At 44.4% G+C, this 20,232-nt stretch overlaps 1 protein-coding gene across 1 annotated transcript in view; it reads left to right on the plus strand.

Moving 5' to 3' along the window:
* The window catches only part of PRPH2 (peripherin 2), a 46,307-nt gene that overhangs the window by 13,416 nt on the left and 12,659 nt on the right, over positions 1–20,232 (plus strand). The window lies entirely within an intron of this gene.

Consider the following 20,232-nt stretch of genomic DNA (forward strand, 5'->3'; position numbering starts at 1 on the left):
TTATTCTGGTGTGATCTCATTTTGCATCACCATCTGAATTTGCATTTAGAGATAATTATAGTGCCATGGCATAGTGGTTTAAGTGTTGGACTATGACACTGAGACCAGGGTTCGACTCCCAGCTCAGCCATGAAACCCACTGGGTGACCTTGGGCAAGTCAAAATCTCTCAGCCTCAGGGGAAGGCGATGACAAACCTCTCCTGAATAAATCTTGCCAAGAAAGCCCCACCTTAGGGTCACCGTAAGTCAGAAACAACTTGAAGGCACACAACAACAACGATACTAAAAACAGTGACACTGCAATCCTACACTCACTTAGTCATATTCAAACTCCACTGAACATGGAAACTTGCTTTTGAGTTGAACTGGAGAGGACTGTGCTGTACAGTTCTAAAAGGAGTGGTGTTATAGTGCAAGAAAAGTCCCAACACAGCTTCTGTTATAAACACAATTTCCAACCACCATGACTTAACAACTGCTGCTCCTGCCCCTTGCTTTGCAGGTGGCTTCGAAATGATCAGCATGCATTCTTTTAAACAAATAGCCTGGGCAAGTCACCTAAACCACGTAACAAACTGTTGAGAATTGCCCAGGTATTGTTAAGGAATAGCTTTTGAGCAACCTGCAAAATGTGGTTGGTATGTGAGAGATGGTCTTCTAGGTAGTAGCTCCTAGACTGTGGAACTCCGTCCCAAAGGAGGCTAAGTTTTCCTAATTTTTTCTTCCAGCACGGAAAGACATTTTCATTTAGGCAACTGACTGGCTCAAAAAGGAGCTCATATTGGGAGCTTTATATTGCTTTATAATGTGCTTTATATTGCTTTTTCATTCAGTAATGTTCTAATGTTATAATTTGCTTAATTGTGTTTTATCATTATCATTTTATCATTTATCATTATAATGTTGTGTCTTTATACCTGTCTTGAATCTTGTAAGTCGCCCTGAGTCCCAGTTTTGGAAGGTAGCATTTTAATTGTGTCTATTTATATGTGTGTGTATTTAGGCAGTTGGTATTTTTGTTTGCAAAGAATAAGTTCTGCTAATGACTCCCAATAACTACTTCTTTTGTTATATGGGTATTTTACATCAAAAGCTCAAGTCTTCACCCTTTCTTCTTTTGAATTAATATACAGAAGAACACCAAGTTTAAGAAAAATGGTAGTATTTGAGCAGAACCATGCATTTTCTGAGAATTTAGAGCAAGAGTGGGCAAAGTCAGATCGCAACTCCCAACAACTTTAACCATCTTAGCTTCTGCTGAGGAACGCTGTGGGTTGGACTCCAGACACATCTAGAGGGCCACACATCCCCCACCCTGTCTTCAAATGTGCCCAGAAGAAGAGTTTCTAGTTCTCTTTGTATTTATTCAGAAGGAAATCCCACCATGTTCCATAGGACATAGGGTTGCTAGGTATCACTTATATAAAGGATGTCCCTTAGGAAACTGCCACAGTGCAGATTGAATGCAGTTTGACACTGCTTTAACTGTCATGCCTCCATCCTATGAAATCCTGGGATTTGTAATTTGTTGTGGCACCAGTGCTCTCGGATAGAGAAGGCTAAATATCTCACAAAACTACAAATCCTGTAAGCCCTAGCATTCAGCCATGGCAGTTAAAGAAGTGTCAAACTGCATTGATTCTGCAGTGTAGATGATCCTTAGTTGAAGGCCAGAAAACTTATCCTTTATAAGGCTGGCAGGAGTCCCTTATGATAAGGGATTCTCCTTATTTTAGCATTGGAAAGCTTTTCTTCTTATACAGACTGAACAAGAGGGGAAAAAAATTTGGGGTGTGGGCCATAAGACAGAAATGTGTGAATAATGCAGTTTATGAGTCTGGGCAATATGTTCATTTTACAGAGAAATATTCAGCTAGGATAACTGAAATCAATATTTTCATATTGTATTTATGTAGAACACAAACTTGTTAATAGCTGTTTCCTGGTAGTAAACCCCGTATGTCAATAATTTCAACTTTCCCTTATAGCTGTTTTGAAAATCTGGCAGTGCTGGTAGGACATATTTCCAAATCAGTGGATATAGGATTGCCACTTTATGCATTTAAGGTTTTTACAGTTGTCCACTGCAATATAAGTATTGCAATATTTATATTGGTTTCAAAAACAAATACAGTATTCTATTTTTTCCCATTTTAAACAAATTTCTGAAGCATGGTATAAAAACACAGATTAAAACAATAAATATAAAAAGCAAGGGTTTTTAAAAGTCAAATAAAAAATATCAGAAGGCAACAATGAAAAAGTATTGAGACTTAAATGATGAGATAAAATAGCAAATAGTTCATGAAAACACTGAAGGCCAAAGTCAAACTTAGTGAACTCACTGAATCAATGGAATTATCTTGTTGACTTACAAAGTTCCCATTGATTCAATGGGTCTACTCAACCTAGGGTTTTCAACTGGTTTAGGACAGTAATGGAAATCATATCACCCTCTGCATGTTGGACTGTATCTCTTAGCTGTCCTAGCCAGTATAGTCAGTGGTAAAAAAATCCTGGGACTTGTAGTCAACAATACCAGAAGGGCTAAATGATTGCTACCCTGGGCCTAGACCAATCCCTCCATTCTGTACCAAAGTTCTGAACATTGTATCTGTGGGGCAGATACGTTGCAATGGAGTTCCTTCATGTATTTCATTTATACCTTGAAGGTTCCAGATCCAATCTGATCATGGAAGCTAAGGAGGGTGGTTAGTATTTGGAGAGGAGATCATCAAGGAATATCATGTTATGGACCATATTCAGGAGAAGGCAATAGCAAGCCACGTGTGAGTATTCCTTGCCTAAGAAAACCTTGTGAAATTCATGGGATCACCATAAGTCAATAGACAACTTTAAGGCACATTATTGCTATGTGCCTTCAAATAATTTCTGTCTTATGGTGACCCTACAGCAACCCTATCATAGCTTTTTCTTGACAAGATTTGGTCAGAGGAGCAGTTGCCACTGTCTTCCTCTGACACGGATACAGTGTGGCCTGCCTAAGGTCACCCAATGGGTTTCCATGGCTGAGCAGGGATTCGAATCCTGGTCTCCTGGAGTCCAACACTCAAACCACTGCACCATTCTGAATCGGTTTGAAGGCTCATACTACTACTACTACTACTACTCTTTTGTTCATGAAGTAGACAGAGTTAACATTCTTTCCCTTGTTTTAATGTTTGGTCAGGCCATCAGAAAATCAGTTTTTAAATTCAGATAGGCAATCCATCTGCAACATAGAAAGTGACTTTACTCACTCTTGCAAAATTAAAACGTTGACAATCTAATTTAACATTAGGTTGTTTAAAGATTTCAGTTGCTTTCAGTTACATGAGTTTTGTTTCCTTGCTTATTCTACTTTGTTTACTTTATTACTGTAACTGAGACAACAAAATGACCCAGGATTTTATCACACGGGAAAAATCGGGCTTTAAATAGCAAAAATTTTGTGAAAATCATGCAATCCTGATTAACATTTTCACACACATTGCGATTAAAGAGACATTATCCTGGGAATAAACAGGCAATTAACAGCAACAAACCATTCATGGGATTTCCCTGTGAATGATTTGTTGCTGTTTATTGCCTGTTTATTCCTGGGATAATGGCACTTTAGTCGCAATGTTATGTGAAAATGTTAATTGCGATTTTCACTGTTTAAACTCCCAATTTTCCCCATGTGATAAAGTCCTTACTGATATTGATTACTCTTGAAAATGTGGGACTCATCAACATCACTGGGGTTGTTTATAACACATGAAATCTGTAATAGATATTGCACTGATAAAATTGTACTAAAAGTCACAAAAAGACATGGATAGAATGTTAATTCCTGAAATGTTGCTTAGAATGAAACAGGCCTAAATTTAATCCCAACTAGACTAGATCCACCTAATCAACACGATTTACATACATTTTGATTTACCAAATTTCTTTTGGTTTGATTTACCAAGTTTCCTATTCCACTTTGGACTAGTGCTGGATTTAGGCTGTAGTCTTTATTGACGTACTAATGACAAAGTCAAGGTATCTGTGTTGGTATTTTTCTAGCTGGATGGCCATCTGTCGGGGATGCTTTGATTTGGATTTCCTGCATGGCAGGGGGTTGGACTGGATGTCCCTTGCGGTCTCTTCCAACTCTATAATTCTATGATTCTATGATCAGGCCAGACATCCTTCTTTTCTAGGACTTGTCCTACATTTCAGCCTTCTGTCCAGGAAGAATTCCAAAATGTGCTCCATTTTGAGCATGACTAAGAAGTGTGAGTTTACATTTATATATTAGTATTTTTTAGCTTTTATTCAGTTGTGTCCTCCATTTTTCTTGAAAGTCCTACATTTTGCAGTGCCTTGTCCTCCTTTGCAGTTAGGTTATCCGGTCACCCTGTACTTGCAACACTTTGATATTGAGGTAATGTTGGTAATGTTGTGCAGAGGCCAGAATATTCTGGGGAAACCCCAAAGTATTCTGGCTTTGGAGCTGACCTGGCATTCTCTGATGAACAAACAGCTGTTTGCATGTGCATCCTCCTGTGTCACCTACCACAGCACAACATTCACTCTGAGGTCAGAACAAAGTGCTGAGCAGCGATCACATGGTTGGGTGCCTCTTTCTGACCTCAGAGCAAGCAATGTGCCTCTGCCATCACCGCACCAGGTAGCACAGTGGAACACATGTGAACAACCATCTAGTGCCACAATAGAGGGTTCAGGATCTTCTGGAGCAAAAGGTAAGGTTTTTTTTCATTACGTTATAAGGAGCATATACTGAAAACTGGAACATATAAAAACATTTGAAGTATGATAGAGATGGCAACATTTATTTCAAACAGATGAACTGCAAGAGACTGCAGTGGTTTGCTTGTGCTTCAGCTTACTGGGAAGTGCAAGATTCCATCCACATCCTCCCTCTCCCTCTTCCCGCACTGAGTTAATTGAATGCAAACCACTTTTGCTTTGAGCTCAGTTTGCACCAACAGAAGTAAACTGAGGACAAGGGGGGAAAGTGGGAGGAAGAGAAAGTGGGACATTTTCAAAGTGGCCAAAAGGGGGAGGTGACAGAAGATTAATTGGGAATGTCCTTGCCAAAGTGGGACAGTTGGAGGATATGTCATGTACACATTTTGTACACATCTGTGAAATTTCTCCCTCCATTTTCTCCAATCATAAATGGCCACTGATGGCTGAGCAAGGCAAAATAGCTCCATAGATACTCCAAACGATAAAAGAATGCATTGCAAGATGAGTGGTGAAGGGGGAAAAGAGGTTATTTCACATTGCCAGTCATAACAGTTTTTTATACCACTTCTGCTGCCATGTCTACATTCTATGGCATCCTGGGATTTATAGTATGTTGAGGCACTACAGCTATTCAGGAGAGAAATTTAAATACTGCAAGAGACATCAAATCCCAGATTTCCATAGTATGGAGCTGTGATAGTACCAAAGTGTTCTAGTCATGTAGTGCAAAGGGGCCCCCCCATGATCATTGTTTGCCAGAAAAGGTTTGAACAATTGCAGCCTTTATATCTCAGTGCAGAAAAGCATGTATGTTTAAAAAAGAAGAAAAGCATTATAAGAAGGTGGTTTCTAAAATAGAGATCATCTAGCAGTAGGGAAATATTTGCCCATTAAATCTCTTTTCTTCATGCTGTTTATTGTAACCATAAAAAGTAAGGTCATTAGATGACATACCGTAACTAAACACCATAGGTACAATCATATCCTTCCAAGTGAGCAAATGGGACAAGAAGTAAGAACAGAGCTTGGAAAAGTTAAAATGTTTGTTTTGTTTTGTTGGCTTCCTGTCCTAGAATACTTCCATCAGCATTGCTTTGGTTGACCTTTCTTTTAAATTTTTCCATGCCCTTGGAGAGAAGAAGCAATTTGTAATGCCAATCTCTCAGATAACAACTCCGACGCTTATGGGCCTTGTTAGCTAGATACAGGTTTGAGAATGCTGAATACGTAGTCCAGAGATGGCAATGGAGCCATTTTTGTACAGTACATTGAAGCTTCAGGACTATGTTGTCGGATTGTTTGATAACAAAGAAAAAGACAGAAGTTCTAGGTAGGCTTTCTGCCTGCACAAATGAAAAAGAAATTGGGGGTGTCCCAGTATTTCCAGGTGTGCAAACACTTCTGAAGAGCTTTGAATATTTAGTGCTAACCTCAGGAATAGGGATGTCAGTGTGTTTAGTTGATCCGATGGAAAGCCTGGCCTTCAGTGGTATAGTGGAGCTTGGTCTCATGGAGTTGATGACCCAGGACTTGTTGGACGGCACATGATTCAAAACATCACCTGCCCATGTTCCCCACTGGCTCTCCAGTTCCTTCTGAGTTTAGCTTCAGTTCCCCACATTGGCCGTCCACTGGAGAAGAAAGGAATTCTAAGCAAATGATGTATTGTTATGGGGTATTGTTATTGTAATCCAAAGAATTGGGGGGTGGATTTAACAAAAAAAACACCACCACCTTTTTCCTGTTATAGCTGGATACTGCTGCACATCGTTATAGAACAAAAAACCTAACCACATTTATAAACTTTCCATTAGAGTATTGCTACAGAGGCTAGCCTGGTAAAGCCTTGTATTCTAAATATTACTAATACACTACTGCCAGACTCGCCAGGTTCTTGATCAGAGGATTTTTAAAAATGTATTCAGCTGAATGCACTTGTAACAAAAATGTTGTATTCAGTGTATGAATATCTACAAAGGAGCCAGTCATCCAGGGAGGCTGATGAACCTTTGGCCCTCTAGATATTTATTTATTTATTATTTATTATATTTATTTGTATCCCACTCTTTTCCCAGGAATAACATCTGTTCTTGCTTGCTTTTATATTTTATTTTATGTTACACACACACACATTCTTCAAAAACGTAGACTAAAGGTAGTTTGGAACAAGATTAAAAAACAGATACAAATACAGTAGATACCCAAAAGGTCACTATATTATGGAGCAATTGAATTTAAAACAATGTTCAAAAATACGAAGAATACCATCCACCCATTAAAAGGCTCTTCTTTAACAGCCAATCAGTTATCAAAAATTACTTTAAATTTTGTTTAAAATGGTTTTGCTTGCTGATGGAAAGATAACAGGGAGGGACCCAAACAGCTTTGTTGTACTATGCCTTCAAGTCATTTTGAACTTATGGTGACCCTAAGGTGAAGCTATCATGGGGTTTTCTTAGCAAGTTTGTTCAGAGGGGTTTGTCATTATGATCCTCTGAGGCTGAAAGAGTATGACTAGCCCAGAATCACCCAACGGATGATTCCATGGCTGGGACAGGATTTGAACCCTGGTCTCCACAGTCATAGTCCAGTGCTCAAATCACTATACCATGCTGGCTTTCAACAGCCTAGGTGCAATCCTTTGGAAAGGTCCTCTCCTGGGTCATCCTGAGGATAAGGGGCCTTAAGACAAGGGCCTCCATAAAAAATCTCCAAGCCCAGGTAATTCGTATGGAGAAATTATTATTGACCCTGCTGCTTAAGGTTGGTAAGAATTTTAGGCAAAATCTGGAAAGTTAAAGATTCCCCACCAGTTAAGTCTCTTTGAGGGCAGTGGAGGCATAGGGTGAGATCCTACATGTGTGCATAACTCCACATGCACAGATATGCATCCTCCCATTGCCAAGCTCTAGGATGGGCCTCTAATACTGCTGCTTACTAATGGGAAAGAGAGGGAGGGAGATGAAATGTGGGCCCTGGAGAAGCAGCTGGTTTCAGCTCAGTTGGAAGGAAGAAATGAGGGCACACTGTCAGTGGAATGCAATCACTTTTCCTTCCCCTAGGAGCCCAGAGCAGCTGGATCTTCATGGTCTGAATTGATCTCTCACCTCCCTCTCATTTCCACTGGTAAGAATGAGCAGCAGCAGCCTGCTAGGAGTTGGTAGGTTTGAGATGGAGTTTATGGGCAAGAGGCAAAGGGACTATGTGCATGCATGGTGTAGTTACATGCACATAGGTCACTAACAAGATACCGACCAAAGCTAACACAGAGAGAAAATACTATGGAGGAGAAAAAGAGGGAACAAGACAGGTTAAATGTATGGCAAGTTATAGAAAATATATCACAAATGCAATTAGGGTTGGATAAGTAATAATGAGATTTAAAAAACAAACAAAAAAAACAAACTTCATGGGATAATTCAAAAGAAGGGGAAATTGCTTTAGCCATAGACTTCAGCATTTCACAGTTCAAAGCTGGAACAATGTGGCCATATAACATCAGAGCGTGGTCAAGATGTCAAACATTATTAAGGAGGAAAGCAACACGCTCAGGGAGGCTGCGGCAGTTTGCTTTTTCCTGAGCCTACTGGGAAGGGCAAGGTTCAACCGTTCTTCTCCTTCTTACGGAGTTAAGTGCTAACTACTTTTGTACACTGAAATTAGTTCTCAGCTTTAGAAGGAAGCTGAAAATAAAGGGAGGAAAGAGGAAGGAGGAGCAAGAAACTGGAACAGTTTAAAAGCATTTGAAAAAATGAGATGACAGGATTAATTGGGACTCCCAAATCAGGACAGTTGGAGTATATCCTTTAGCACTCCGCAGGACCATGTGTTTCCCTTGTTCTCCACCTCCAAATTCAGCCCTCACCCGCACAGGTTTATTATTGGTGGTGCCATAAGTGCTGATTACTAGAATAGAAGAGAATAGCTGGGGGGGGCAGTATTTTTCTCCAGGAGGCCTCAACATCACCATGTCTCTTAAGAAGCACTTCTCTTTGGGAAGATGGCATCATTCTCATGCCGATCTTGCTTACCATGCCAATCTCAATCTGTGTCTTAAATGAAAAGCCGGGATCTTTAGAGTGGATGATATAATTAGAGGAGGCATATAGAGGCCAATCAGGCTCAAGACTTGGAATGGGGCCATGGTCCGCTCAGGCTTGCCAAGAAATCCAGTCAGCTCTGAACATAAAATGGCTGTTCCAGGGCAGCAAGCAGCCATTTTAAATGGGTCATGCTTGCATAGTGCATTTTATCCAATCATGTTGTAAGATATTTCTTCTGTGGACAAGATCCAGCACAAATGCTGACGAGTACTAATATTTAAGGGAATAGAGGCAGTTTCTTGGTCCATATGTCTGCCCTGATCCCTGATGTGCAAGAGCAGCCAGGGACTTCCACACCTGACTCTGTTTTCTAGATGGAGTACAGGATGTCGTCGTCATCATCATCATCATCATCATCATCATCATCATCATCATCTCTTTCCTACCTCTCCTCAAGGCTTGAGACAGAGTACTACATGTTAAAATACAAAACACAGTTAAAAACACATAAACTCACAATTAAAATACAACAGTATATAATCATTAAAATGCACTCATAAAATGCACTCAATTAAAAGGTCTTGATTTAAAAATTACTGGGTAGACCTGCCAGAAAAGAAATGTCTTTAATGCTTTTTTAAAATAAGTCAACATTTTCAGCTGTCATATTACCTCCAGCAGGTCATTCCACAGTCTGGGGGGCAACAGATGAAAAAGTCCTTTGGGAAACTATTGCCAGTCTAGTCCTCGCTGGTTGGAGTAAACATTTCCCAGAGGACCTGAGTGTACAAAACGGATTGTACAGGAGGAAGCAATCCTGTAGATAACTTGGACCCAATCCATGCAGGGCTTTAAAGGTAATAACCAACACTTTGTACTTTGCCTGGAAACTAATTGGCAGCCAGTGGAGTGCTTTTAATATTGGTGTAATATGGTCGCTCCTAGGCCTCATTCCCACTTACAAATAATTTGGTTTGTGATCTGAATCGATGGATCAATTCAACAGCAGAGTGTGGTTCACACTGCATTTGCACTGGTCGCATTTTCTTGTTGAAAAATAACCCACTTCTCGTTCTCATTGACCAATGCTTCAATTCCAAAGGGACCCTCTTCAGTGGATGATCGTCTGATCACATCATAAAAAAGAATCAATTTTGATCCGCATCCCATTCACACTTGCACTGAATCGATTTAGAAAAGATGTGGGGAAAAATGAATATAAAAAAGAAGTGGGTTAAGTGGGTCTAGCTCATGCCCCCCCTCTCCAAACCGCTACAGCAATTTGGCTCAAGTGTGAACAAGGATCATTTAAATAACTTCAAACCAGTTTGTAAACTGGTTTGAAACGTAGTAGGAATGATGTACTAATAAGAAATCTGGCTGCCTTATTCGGAATCAGTTTGAGCTTCTGGAGTTGGTACAAAGGTATGGGCTTGCCTCAGTTAACAAAATAGAGGTGTTTCCAGAATTACTTCTTTATCATAAAAATTGGTACCAGAGGCAGAAATAACATGGAAGGAATAGGACCTATAACACCAGAAAGAAGAGCAGTTTGATAGCAGATGTTTTATTCACAACAAGCAATATGCACAAGCAAAATCAAACACCCTGGTTAGGTCAGTTTTGCAGAGGGAAACTGAATTTTCTAGATACCACTTGAAAGCTTCCTCCAAAAAATGCACCCAGGGTCTCCCCCCCCCCCCCCCTCCAGCCTCCACTTTTCTTACTAGTTTAGTTTTGATGGCCAACAGATCCATTATTCTGTAACATGCTGGTGAGGTAGGGTTATTTGCTCTCCTCTTATCTGTTTTGCTGTTTAGACATACTTAGTAAGTTATTCTGTGGGCAGCTGCTGTTTACCTTGCCTGTTGTAGGCTGGTACACACAGCCATGGTAGGATCAGCTAGTGTAGAATCCCATTTTTTTCCCACCTCAAACCTCATTAAATTATTTTCTGAAGACCCACTGCTGCAACCTGGCACTGAAAATCTGCTTCTTTGGTTTTCCTTTACCATCCTCCTGATAGTGGTCCTGCTAAAAATAACTTTGTAATTAGACAGAGGACAAGGAGAAAAAGTGGGGTCTGGGTAGGTATGCAACATTCTTCCAAAAATGAGCGTTGTTAACTGATATTATATATACACACACACACACACACACACACACACACCTTTGGCTGTGCTGCTCAGTGAAGAAATTAAGGATGAATATCACATTCACGTAAATCAGGGAATAGCTGGAAGATCTTTGTAAGGGCCACAGGTGGCTCACTTCTCTTGGGCAGAAGAAAACAGATGTCACCTTTTCCTGCTCTTCCCTCATGCTCCAACAGCTTAGTAATCTCAACCATGCTTCTCAGTCTCTAGGCAGTGGATGTCCAAAGGCAGTGGTGAGAGTGGCAAAAGTTTACAGGTATCTCTGGACTCAGGGGTGAAAAGTGGAGTGCCACTACCAATATTTGGCACCTAAGGTCTAGTAGTTGGTGTGAAAGACAAAGTACTATCCACCTCTGCTTCTGTCTCCATCTACAGGGCCTCTTGCTAACCTAGGTGATCACAAAGCCTACATAGGTTCCCCTCTCTCTGTGTGTACTGTGTTTTCATGCATATGCTTGAGGAGTTCCTTTCTATGCAGAAATAGGCCTTTTACACACCCTGGTTGTGTGAACCCCTTCACTCTGGTACCTGGGACAAGTTAGCAAGAAAAGGCAGTGATCATGGGAGGGAGATCTCCTTAAAAGAAAAAGAGAGAAAAGTTGATCTCCATCAAAGATCTTGTCACATTGCCACTAGGCAGAGCCAGACTTGGAAGGCAAGATAGATCTTCCTTCTTAAGATAGTCAACATGATTGTTTTTTGCCTGCTATCTGAAACATTATGCAATATACTCCTGTGGAATCATAGAAGTGCAGCGGATATTTTACGTAGCAACTGTTTTAGCTTCTTTGGGGGGCGGGGCAGTGTACCTCTTACTCATATATATTCTGAAACTAGTCCATGATATGGTGACCCACCTGTCAACCAGCACAGTCAGTGATATATATCACTATAGTGGCTGCCTATCTATTTCTAGACTCAGTAAAATGCTGGTTCCTGTCTTTAATCCCAAATGTCTTGGGTCTTAATTGTCCCCTTCCCATACAGCCTTGTAGGCCTTAAATTCTTTTGATCAAGCCTACTTATAGGTTTTATTTCAACTTACAAAAAGCTAGTAGCTGACTTTCCCCTAAAGCAGGGCCTTCTCTGTTACAGCCCCAGGGGCATGGGACTTTCTTCCATGGAAGGGCTAGCACTTGTAACAGTAGGCTTCAAAATTAATTTAATGATGCTGAATGGCAGAGACAAGGAGATAAATTCATTGCTCTTAACATTACCAGTACATCAATTAATGCTTTACTTAAGTTTCTAGTTTTCTAAAGAAACAATGGGGTTTAGATAAAATTGAATTCTCTCTGAAGGTTGAAGGGTTGCCACTCCTTCAAAAGTGCTCTTTTTGTTAATTTAAAATTGCCTTCTTCAACCTGGGCCTTTTCTCATTTAGACTACACATCTCTTTAATTTTGGCTGTGACTGATGGGAGTTCAACTTGTCTGGAAACTGTCAGGTTGAGAAAAGCCTGGGATCACATCTCACAGCATATTAATTTCCATTTCTCTTTTTGTTCCCACCCTATTCTTAAACTCCTGGAAAACAGGAGAGATCCCAGCAGACTGACGGAGGGCAAACATTGTCCCCATCTTCAAAAAGGGGAAAAAAGAGGATCCCAACAATTATCATCCAGTTAGTCTGACATCAATCCCAGGAAAGATTCTAGAGCAGATAATTAAACAAAGAGTCTGTGAACATCTAGATGGCAATTCCATAATCACAAAAAGTCAACATGGGTTTCAGAGAAACAAGTCATGCCAGACAAATCTAATCTCTTTCTTTGATAAAATTACCAGCTTGTTAGATGAAGGAAATGCTGTAGATATAGTATATCTTGATTTCAGTAAGGCCTTTGACAAGGTTTCCCATGACATTCTTGCAAACAAGCTTGTAAAATGTGGGCTAGACAAAGTAACTGTTACATGGATTTGTAACTGGTTGACCGGCCGAACCCAAAGGGTGCTCAACAATGGCTCCTTTTCATCCTGGAGAGAAGTGACCAGTGGGGTCCCACAGGGCTCTGTCCTGGGCCCAGTGCTATTCAACATCTTTATCAATGACCTGGATGACAGAATTGGGAGCATACTTATAAAATTTGCAGATGACACCAAATTAGGAGGGATAGCTAATACCCCAGAGGACAGGATCAAGATTCAAAATGATCTGAATAGACTAGAAAGCTGGGCCAAAGCTAACAAAATGAAATTCAACACGGAGAACTGTAAGGTATTACACTTAGGGCGGAAAAATAAAATGCACAAATATAGGATTGAGGACACCTGGCTGAATGAAACTACATGTGAAAGGGATCTAGGGGTCCAAGTAGACCACAAGTTGAACATGAGTGAACGGTGTGATGCAGCAGCTAAAAAGGCCAATGCATTTTTAGGCTGCATCAATAAAAGTATAGTGTCTAGATCAAGAGAAGTAATAGTGCCACTGTATTCTGCTTTGGTCAGGCCCCACCTAGAATATTGTGTCCAGTTCTGGGCACCACAATTCAGAAAGGACATTGAGAAACTGGAGCGTGTCCAAAGGAGGGCGACAAAAATGGTGAAGGGTCTGGAAACCATGCCCTATGAGGAATGATTCCACCTCAACATTAGGAGGAACTTCCTGACAATAAGGGCTGTTCGACAGTGGAATGCACTCCCTCGGAGGGTGATAGAGTCTCCTTCCTTGGAGGTCTTTAAACAGAGGCTGGATGGCCATCTGTCAGGGATGCTTTGATTTGGATTTCCTGCATGGCAGGGGGTTGGACTGGATGGCCCTAGTGGTCTCTTCCAACTCTACGATTCTATGATTCTAACATTTACAACTGCTCACTCACCATTCAAACCCGTTGATAAAGATTGATAATGATGTGTTTATTTCAGTTAGAAGGTGTTGGATCTACTGGAAGTGCATCAGTAAGTGGTTGTTTACAAAGTTTAGAGAGTGAATCAAGCGTGGAGAATTTTCAGTCAGGAGTATTTTGAGTGCCTCTAAGCATATACAGAAGTCTTTTATGTACTACTGAACCACAGCATCCTCTCTGCTTTCCTGCTAACAATCAGACATCATGATCTGCAAAGATTATGTTTGCATACAAGAGCCAGTGATTGTAAATTTAATTTGTGGCATGTCCAGTTCAAAAAAATAATAATCAGTGATTTTAACTTTTCTGCACCCATTTTACCTTAAAATTTGTTTATTTAAATCTCTTAATCTGTACTGTTAGGCTAATGAAATGAAGTAATATTTTTATATGTTCATTTTGCTATTTCTCATGATACATGAGAAATGTTTCAAAATAAAATTTCAGAAAGGAATTGAAATAGCCAAGGAACTGGAAAACACTTGATTGCTAAAACTACCAAAACATCTACTCTGGAAAAGTAGCCTTTCTTCTTCGTGGTCTCTGCGAATCATACAAATGGGTTGTACTGCGCCTGCGCAGTGCCTTCGGAAACTTCTGGAATCACTAGGCAAAGTACACTTTGCAACATGTTGAAACTTTTTGGCGGTAACCCCGCCCATCCCCTATAAAACCTCCATTCCCGCTCTTTTCCCCAGTTCCTTTTTTCCGCCGCGTTAGCTGCCAGTAGGAACTTCGCTCTCTGTCTTTTTGGAATCACTGTGAAAATCGACTCGGACCGTTTTTGACTCTGCTTTGGATTGCCCCTAAACTGATTTGGCTTAGACCCTGGACTGTTTTTTTGACTTCGCGATTGTCTCTCCGTCGGCTTTTCTTCCTCGCTCGTTGCCAACCGGACCGCTTGACTTTGCTCTTGGATCATGCCATCGGTGCCTTTTAAAAAGTGCTCCGTTTGTGGGGGTAAGATTCCCGGCCAGGATCCCCATTCAGCCTGCCTGTTTTGCTTGGGGGAGACTCACGTCCCGGCCTCTTGCGCTTTGTGCAAGTCTCTCACCCCCCAGGCGAGGAAAAATCGGGAGACCAGACTAAAGGCCGCGATCTACACTAAGGTCTTTACCGCGGGGGCGATGTCTTCTGCAGGAGCCTCGTCATCTACCGCGACTCCCCTACCCACCCTCGCTGAGGTCCCGACTCAATCGCCAACGACCCGCGCTGTCGAGGCCCCAACTGGACTCCAGGGCCCGGCCGAAGAGGCCTCCCGGCCCCCGAAGAAAGACAAGAAGGACAAGCATAAGAAGGCCTCCAAAGAGGGCCGGGCTGTCGAAAAGGATTCGAGCGCCCATAAGGGGTCCGCCTCGAAGTCCTCTGCCCCGAAGGTACACACTTCCTCCACCTCGAAGTCGGGTCCTACCTCGAGGCCGTCGTCTACAAAAGCCCTGATGTCTCCGGCAGGGGACAAGTCCCTAACACGGACGGAAACCCCTTCCTCATCAAAGAGACCCCGCTCCTCCTCTCTAGATGGTGGCCATCATTTATCCAAACGTCGCCATTCCTTGGAGCGTGACCGGGAGGGCTCTCCCCGTGTCTCTTCAGACATAGTCCACAGGCGCTCGGATATCGTCCGCAGACCGTCGGATACCGACTCTCGCCCATCAGACCCACGCCTGGCAAAAAAGAAAGGCTCATCCTCCAAGGCTCAGGACACCACTACCAGCTGTCTCGATCTGGCGTCGGAGTCCAGGCCTTTACCGACCTTCCGCCACACCTCGGAAGAGGCCACCCAGCTTCTCGCCGAACCTGCTTCCCCGACTGGCTCTTGGGATGGGCGCCGCTCTCCCACCCCGATGCCCACCCGTACACGTCGAGTTGTCTCACCATCCCCGACTAGAGAACCGGAGCCTGAATATTACTATGACTCTGAGACCGGCAGGTACTACAGATTAGTCCCTCAGGAAGATGTCGACGCCTTCCTCGAGCACCGAGACCGGAGGACCAGGCCGAGAGCTTCCTCCAGACCTTCTAGGGTGTCGACGTTTTCACCCCGTCGTGCTGAAACCATCTCCGAGCCCGAGGGCGTCAACCTTGAGTCAGATGAGGAGGCTTCCTCCCACACCCGTTACCGTCCAAGGGGTGACTCACTCTCATCCCAAGACGACGACTACCAGTCTGTCAGCCAGGAATTCGCCCAACCCGGTGCAGTCTCTCCCTCCGACGACGTACGGTCCTTTGCAGAACACGTCATTAAGATGACTAATGCCCTCGACATTAAGACCTCCCAGACCGAAGAGGAAGCATCGGACCCTATTGAAAGACGGGTCCACGGCAAGCTTCCTACACCACCAGCAATACCACTTCTTCCATCATTGGAAAAGCTGGCTAGGCGATCTTGGGAAGCCCCGGCTTCGACGGCGTCCAACAATAGGAAGGTCGAGTCCCTGTATAGGATCGCACCAGCTAATCCATCATGGCTGTTTAGCCATCCCAAGCAGAACTCAGCAATTGTAGAAGGCTCGCAACGTTCTTCCACCCCGAAGGCTTCCTTGATGCCATCCGACAAAGAGGCGAAGAAAATCGACGCCTTGGCTAAAAAAGCCTACTTTTCTTCGGCACTGGGCATGAGGGTGGCAAATTACAATGCATGTATGGGCGCCTACATCCAGTGGCTCATGGAGAAGGTCTCCCCTCTGATTCCAGACTTGCCGGATGACTCTCAGAACATCCTCTCTGAGGTTCGGGACGAAGCCCACTCGATCGGAGGATGGCTCATCACCTCGGCCAGACACACCACCGACTGCTCTGCAAAATCTATGGCGGCTGCCATTGCTCTCCGCAGACATGCCTGGCTAAGGTCCTCGGACTTAAATCAGAACGCTCGTTCGACCATCGAGGACATGCCTTTCGATGAGGACGGACTCTTCCATCGCGAGACCGACGAGAAGCTCAATTTCAAATACAGGATGAGGACCGCTGCAAAGAAACACGGTATGTCCTCTTCCCCTCAATCGTCTTCCCGCAAGCGCTTCACTGCAGTCCGCCAGTGGTACGGTCAGGGCCAAAGACCCTACCAACAAGATCGGCCTTTCCAACGCCAGGATCAGTCCAGGCAGCGCTTCCCTTCCCAGTCTTCCTCCTCCTCGGGCCGTCGATCGGGGCCCAAGTACAAAAAGAATTACAGGAGGCAGGATTCGGACCCGACCAAGAAAAGAAACTGAGGGGACGCAGCGTACTCCGTCGTTCCTTCTGTCCCTTCCTTTCTAGACAGACTGAGGCCCTTTTCTGACACCTGGGCCACAATCACCACCAATTCTTGGGCCCTTACCATCGTCTGTAGGGGTTATGCCCTTGAATTTGAAGAGCTCCCACCAACAGGAGCTATCCTTTCCACACCCCCCTCAGACACCCTTCTCGACGAAGTACGCACTCTTCTCGCCAAAGGCGCCATTTCCCCTGTCGATCCCATCGACATTCCCAGATGCTTCTTTTCTCGCTATTTTACAGTCCCAAAGCCTGATGGAGGAATCAGACCTATTTTGGACCTTAGACAATTAAATACCTACCTCTCCTATCGCCGGTTCCGGATGGTAACGCTTGCCTCTATTTTGCCTCTGTTGCAGCAGGACCTGTGGTTTGCAACGATCGACCTGAAGGACGCTTACTTCCTTGTCAGCATCCGAGAGTCTCACCGCAGATTCCTGGCGTTCGCCGTTGGGACGGACGCATACCAATACAACGTCCTGCCCTTTGGCCTATCTACAGCTCCTCGCATTTTTACCAAGTGCATGGCACCGGTGATATCATACCTGCACCGCCGCGGCATGAGGGTCTTCCCGTACCTAGACGACTGGCTCTTCGTGGCTCCTTCACGTCAGGAACTGCAGAGGAACACTTCAGAGGCTCTCAAACTCTTACAAGACCTGGGACTGGTGGTCAACCTCGAGAAGTCCCAACTGCTTCCCACCAGACAAATAAGATTCATCGGCTCCATCCTCGACTCAAACAATTCTACGGCCTACCTACCTCCAGATCGCTTCCAGGCCCTAGTTCGAGCTGTCAGCCGGTGCACCGCCCGACGGCGTATTCCAGCCAGAGACATCCAAGTGGCCTTGGGCCACATGGCATCGACCACTTTCGTCACCCCTTGGGCAAGGCTTCGATCTCGTCCACTGCAGTCTTGGTTCCTGTCGACCTTCGACCTGGAAAGAGACCCTCCATCCCGCAGACTCACCGTACCAAGGTCGGTCACACGCTCCCTCCATTGGTGGCTCGATTGCCGCAACGTCTGCGTCGGTATGCCTTTTTCGCTACCCCAGCCACAGTTGGTGCTGACCACGGACGCATCAGAAGAAGGATGGGGAGCTCACACCTTAGACCTGTGGGCCAAGGGCATCTGGTCCCCAGACGAAAAGCTGCTCCACATCAACGCCTTAGAACTGTTGGCGGTAGAAAAAGCGCTAAAAGCCTTCGAGTCCTCCCTGTCGGGGAAGGTCATCCAGCTCAGGACAGACAACACCACGGTGATGTACTACCTGAACAAACAAGGAGGCACAAGGTCGCGCACCGTCCTAGACATCACGCTCCGACTATGGGACTGGTGCATTGCCCGAGACGTTTTGCTCCAAGCGGTACACTTACCGGGCACTCAAAACTCTCATGCAGATCTGCTCAGCAGGTCCCCCTCGTCTTGTCACGAGTGGAGGCTCCACCCGGACACCGTACACGATCTCTTTGCTCGGTGGGGAACCCCACAGATAGACCTTTTCGCGACCGTGTACAACTCCCATTGTCCCCAGTTCTGCTCCCGGATGACAGACGACAACTCCCTCGGAGATGCATTCGGGTTCCAGTGGTCGGGGATAGCTCTATACGCCTTTCCCCCCTTCCCGCTGATCACCAGGACGGTCTCCAAAATGATTTCGGATGCAGCCGACGCGATCCTGATTACGCCTTGGTGGCCGGGACAACCGTGGTTTCCTTGCCTTCTTCACCTCTCTCGAGCCAACTTTCTCCGACTCGAGCCCAGACCGGATCTCCTCACGGTTCAGGGAGGACGGGTTCGACATCCGGACATCGAGACCCTTCCCTTGGTGGCATGGAGGATCCATCCCTAGCCCGGTTACCGATCTCGGTACGTAATGTCATCCGGGCTGCCCGGAAACCTGCCACCCAAAAATCCTACAGGCTAAAGTGGAACAGATTTCTTCGGTTCCTGTCTGACAAACACCTCGACTTAGCCCAAGTGTCTACACCGGTGGTCCTGGAATTCCTGATGTCCCTTATAGATGCGGGCCTCTGCCTCACATCAGTTAAATGCTACCTGTCCGCGATCTGCTCTTCCTTTCACTTCAACGGCAAGCCTTCTTTCTTCAAGGACCCTCTTGTCAAACAGTTTTTGAGGGGATGCAATAACCTATACCCTCAAGCATCCTTACCGACTCCGGCTTGGAGCCTCGAGACGGTGTTGGGGGCCTTGCAGTCTAAACCCTTTGAACCTTTAGCCACCACAGACATTAGACTGTTAACTTGGAAAACGGTGTTTTTGGTGGCTATCACGTCTGCCCGCCGTGCGGGCGAACTTTGTGCTTTGCGCCGAGACCAGCCTTTCCTTAGGTTCCATTTGGACAAGGTGGTCCTCAGGACAGATATTACTTTTTTACCTAAAGTTGTTTCTGCCTTCCATATGTGCCAGGATATTGTTCTGCCTACCCTGGCCCCGAACCCGACCACCGATGCCGAGCGGGCCCTCCATACCCTGGACGTTCGTAGGGCCCTAGCTTTCTATCTGGACAGAACTAAGGACTCGAGCCGTTCTGAGAGACTGTTCCAGTGCTACTCCACACCTAAAAAGGGACTGCCGGTGTCGGCTAAGAGACTCTCTAAGTGGGTTTCTAAGACTGTCGCTCTATCCTATGAACTCTTGGGTAAACCCTGCCCGGATAGAGTTCGTTCCCATGCCACGAGGGCGATAGCAGCTTCTTCTGCCTTCCTGTCTGGCATCCCTTTAGAGGACATTTGCAAGGCTGCCGTGTGGTCTCAACCTTTAAGTTTTATTAGACACTAGAGGTTGGATACCAGAGCCAAAAGGGATGCAGCTTTTGGGAGGGCTGTGTTACTATCAGGGCTACACTAAACAGAACACTGTGTGACCTGATAGTCCAAACCGTTTATTCTCCAAAGACTCTTGTTGAAAGTATTGGAGGTCCTCGTTCAGGCTTGTTTTTATGAGGTGGGATTTTATTCCAAGTTTATAAACAAAACAGTTACTCATATACTGGTGTTCAGTTATCTTTATTGGTTATTGACTATGATGTTTTTCAAATATCATGACACTCCCGCCTCCACTGACCTTAGCTTGCCAGTCTCAACCCATTTGTATGATTCGCAGAGACCACGAAGAAGAAGGACAGGTTGCTTACCTGTAACTGTGTTTCTTCGAGTGGTCAT

The sequence above is a fragment of the Sceloporus undulatus genome, chromosome 1, assembly GCF_019175285.1.
Source record: "Sceloporus undulatus isolate JIND9_A2432 ecotype Alabama chromosome 1, SceUnd_v1.1, whole genome shotgun sequence".
NCBI classification, from domain to species: Eukaryota; Metazoa; Chordata; class Lepidosauria; order Squamata; family Phrynosomatidae; genus Sceloporus; species Sceloporus undulatus.